Here is a 5,014-nt window from a genome sequence, read left to right as displayed (position 1 = left end):
TCTGACAGTTGAGTGTTGTTAGTGGGAGGCGGCTATCTGATGGCATCCGGGCAAGGACAAACAGTGCGGCAATACCACACCTGTTGCTGTGTTGGAGCATTTTAGCTGTTTTTCCACGTGATTGTCTTCTCAGCGAGTCTTACACTACTAAAAATGCAGCAACATTTTTTAAAAAAAAACTTCTCTCGAAATGACTTGGCTCATATACAGTTTTGAGCAAACGTTTAAGCCACTGTTCACGTTCAGATTTGTATCAATCATGCTGTAGGCTAACTATCAGGGAGGTGTCTAGTCTGTCCCAAATTAATTCTGCAGTGTTACAAGGAGCCCAAACATACATCCAGAGTCATAAAGAACTGTTTTTAGTGACAAAAAAAACAAGGAGTCCTACAACAGATGGTATGGCGTCTACAGAGCCCTGATCTCAAACATCATGGAGTCAGTCTTGGATTACATGTCATGAGGAGACACTGAGACAGCTTAAATCCACAGAAGAACTTTGCCAACTTCTCCAAGATACTACCTACCTGGCAAGTACCTTGAAAACTCTGCGCAAGTGTAGCCTACTGAGGCGGTAATTACTGCACTTTGTATGAAGTAAATTGATGAATAAAAACTATTCATGACATTATTTTTAAAAGCGCCCCTGCTTCACTTTTAGTGCCTGAAACGTTTGCACTGCACCGAATGTGTAAGATAATTACAGCAAGAGGATAACTTCCATAAGGGCTGTTATTATAACAAGGTTACTGCTGTATGTGTGTGAATGTGTGGGAGTTCAGGTTCCTCAGCTGGGTGTTGACAGCAGAGGTCTCTCTCCTCAGAGCTGCACTAACTTCAGCTACACATGTCCTGTTTGGGCTCACATTACCTCTCAAATGTGAGCACCAGGATCATCAAGAGGAACATCACTGTAAGTCACTAACAAAGAAACAAATTAACTAACTAACTAACTAACTAACTAACTAAGTCATGATTCACCATGTGAATCATGTCCATGCATTGGTTTTACATTTAACATTGTTCAGTTTTGTAACTAAATGTCAATGTTATGAGGTCTGTTTGAACAAAACTGCCCCTTTTCTGTGTGTAGTCCTGGAGAGACGACTCAACCTTTCCCCAGACCTGATGCCTGGAGGCTCAATGAGACAGTCACTGGAGAAACAGTATATCCGAAGTTTAGTGGATATATGCTTCGGATTGTAATAATCTGATGTGATGCTGCATGTAAATTTATTCAGCATTTTAGTGTATTCTTACAGAGTGACTATAAGTATTTATTCTAAAACATGCTTTTGCTGCAGCAGGCCCAATGAGTGTGGTGTATGCACACACACGCATATTTATATATATATAGCTTAAATTTTGACTCATTCAGCAGCTGAACACACTTGTGACCATAGACGCTTGTGACTTTATTCGTTCTACAATTAAATGTTTGGAAGTTCCCAAAAATGTGTTGCACTTAGGTTGCTTTGCTTTCACCATTCTGTCCAGTTCATCCCAAACTCGATGGGGTTTCGGCAGCACAGTAATGTCCAAATAATGCTGTAATGAGTGTACTAACAGTTTGCTCCAACACTGCCTTTGTGCAGACAGGGTTTGTTAGTCATCAACAGAAGTTGGGACACCTGTAGGAATTGTTTGCACTAACTTTCAAGGCTTCATTTACTTCCATTACTGCAGGAAAGCTGATAAAGGCTTGTATTATTTGAAATATATATGATTTTTCATCTTTCCTTTCCTTTTTTTTCCTTTCCTTTCCTTTCCTTTCCCCTCCTTTCCTTTCCTTTCCTTTCCTTTCACCCATGTTCGTGATCAGCGCTTGTTTGCCGTTTTAGTGTTTTCTATATAAAAGTGTCCAGCAGGTTTTGGCTCCAACTTTTACTGCCTGCAGTAAAACAGGAAAATAAAAGGAAAAAAGGAAAAAGGGCAGGGAATGCAGGGAGAAAAAGAGAGTCTAATATTTTTGCCTTCTTGGAGCTGAACGTGAGACATTAAAGGATCACAGCTGCTGGCAGTAGCTTCTGCAGTCTTGTGTGTTAGCATGTGCTCGTTTTTTTCTTTTTTGCTAATCTAATACTCAGTTTTCATCAGACAAACATCTCAGTGTTGTAAAGTTCATCTCATTGTCATCTTACAAGACACATGATGTCATGTTTTCATGCTTTATCTTCCAACCATAAGCGCCAAATTGGATTACTGTAAGTTAATTTATAGTTGAGTGATGATAGTAACATCTTTTTCACCAGTACTGTTTAAAAATCTAATGTGTGTGTTTCTCAGTTAGGAGGTCCAGTGATGATCGCAAGAAACAAATCAAGGACAACATAAGTGTTTGCAGCCAAGACTTGACATCCCTTGCCTTGGAAACACAAAAAACTTGAACCCATCCCATCAGGAAACTTTTCAACTGTATTACTATACAACAGTAAGAGAACTTGGATTTTTCACACAAAAGTTTAAGTTTCAACTATTATCAAACTGTATAGAAAAGAAAGGAAACTATGTCGGACTAGATGACAGAGAAAACACATGGTCAGTCTTGAAAAAAGGTTGGAAATATTGTAACATAGCCTACAGTATATAACATTTGTAGGAAAGAGCTTTAAGTATAGAAAACCCTGGTGTAGTCCTTTAAATAAAGATGGGGGCTGCATGGCTGCGGCAAGCTACTGAGTGCAAGCTGCATAGCAACATAATGTTCAGTGCAGTTCAATGAAAATAATAAAGCACGCTTACCCATGCACACTCGTGCACACCCACTTGGTAACCCCATGTCGTGACCTGAGCAGCCAGTATTCCCCTGTCCCAACCCTTATAAAGCTCTACTGCTGCTGGAAACAACACAACCTAGATTTATAAGTCTGCAGAGGCAGTGAATGTTTGTGTGTGTGTGTGTGTGTGTGTGTGTGTGCGTGCGTGCGTGCGTGCGTGCGTGAGTGTGTGCGCGTGCGTGCGTGTGTGTGTGTGTATGTGGGTAAAACAGGGTTGCAGCCAGGCCACAGAGACACAGTAAGTCTAAGAGGCTGGTTTGATTGACCACAGTGTCGTGAGCAGTAAGTAACTCATGCACAGAGAGAGAGCTATGCAACTACAGAAAGATGAGTTCAAAACATTAATGATTCATGTCATCACTTTGAATTGATATTTGTTTGTTTCATTTTTTATACATTCACTGCCAACCTTTTTTCTTCCAAAGCATATTACTTCTTCCAAAAAAGGGAAAAAATCTGTGTTTTTTTCTTGTAATTTGGACGTAGCATCTTATATCGATAAAGATTTTGAACTTGTGAGACCTTGTGAGTAAAATAATCTTAATATTGGAGATACTTTTGAGATGGCTTGTAAATGTTAGAAATGCAAATAATTAAGATAATGGTCTGAGTGCAAATAATTACCTACAGATACAAAAATTAGTCTTGCAGTAATTCTGACAACCTTTTCAGATAAACAAGTCCTAACTTTATTCCAACTTTTGTAGAGAAGAAACTCCAGCTACCTCCAGGCTAAAAACAAACAAACAAATAAACAAAAAACTAACAAAAAAAACTAACAAAAAAGTTTATTTCCAAACAACAGACACAAAAACAAAAATATATTTTAGGTCAAACAAACATCACTTGTGCACTGGTGTGTTCCCGACAGGTGAATCTTCTAAAGGTAACTTGTGTATCCAACTTAATGCTCTTGGTACTGATTGTCAGCTTTGTATTTCTGTTTTTATCAGTTTATAATTTTTTTTAATTACATGTAGTCTGATGACAAAAGAAGAAAAATGATTTTTGTCTCCAAGACTACAAGGGAGGGGTTTAATTTTAACTATCTGGCACTGGAAGTACTGTGTGTGTGTGTGTGTGTGTGTGTCGTGTGTTGATGTGCTGTTGTGTGTCTGTGCGGACATTCGTAGTAATCTAGAGTGTGTGTGTGTGTGTGTGTGTGTGTGCAGGCAGTGTATTTAAAGAACATTGAAAACACATGTCTGAAGCTTGATAAAAAATACTTTAGGCACTGGATAATTTGGCATGATTTATGCACACACACAAGCACACAACCAAGCTCCCTTGGATATAAGTTTGACCTTATGAAAAACAACATACACGCGTATTAAATATCAGCATCAGAGACAGTGAAGAACTTCAGTATAAACTAGGTGGATGTTTAGAGGTTAATCTAGACATTTACTGATCTGACCACAAATGTTCAAATGAGTCATTTGTGGGGTTTGATGAATAAAACTAACTGGGCCATACAAGATGTAACACTAAATCAAGCTTGATTTAAAAAAAAAAAAAAAAAAAAAGACTGACTATCTATTGTATGTAGGAAAAACATCTCTTTCTCTCTATAAAAGCATTAAAATGATTGTAGCATGGAGCACTCACAAATCAGCATTAGATAGATAAGTGTGCATTTAGGTACAGATGCAGGAAAAAGCAACTTATGTTATATGGAAAATAGAAATGTAACCCACACACTAAATATTAAATTTAATGAGGCAATAAACTTAGAGACACGTTGATCACAAACCTACACTGTGTGATCTCCACCACTCAAAATGAACGGGCACAAAGAGTTTGAGGCAAAAGCAATTTGCCTTCTTAATACACAACTCCCTGTAAAGACATGTTATTGATACATCATTGATTTTGCATTGTTTGACTCATTCACACTACAATGCTAGACTGGTGTTTTGAAAAGTATCCACTCTGGAGAGAAAAGCAGTGTTCCTTAGGTGTGAAAAACACTGGCTTAGTGTGGACATGAGAGAAAAAGAGAGTCATAAAAAGAGAGAGCAGTGACCATCTGGCTGAGGTCAAGCTCCTACAGAGAGTGATGATCACAGTAGAGTGTGTGTGTGTGTGTGTGTGTGTGTGTGTGTGTGTGTGTGTGTGTGTGTGTGTGTGTCTGTGTGTGTGTGTGTGTGCCCGTGTGTGAGAGAGAGAGAGAGACGAGAGAGAGAGAGGGTCCCCTGCAGTGAAAGGTGATGACCACAGCTGTGTGTCTGACCTGA

Source organism: Seriola dumerili, unplaced genomic scaffold (assembly GCF_002260705.1).
Source record: "Seriola dumerili isolate Sdu_G_001 unplaced genomic scaffold, Sdu_1.0 BDQW01000052.1, whole genome shotgun sequence".
In the NCBI taxonomy this organism is placed as follows: Eukaryota; Metazoa; Chordata; class Actinopteri; order Carangiformes; family Carangidae; genus Seriola; species Seriola dumerili.
This window is presented reverse-complemented; position numbering follows the sequence as displayed.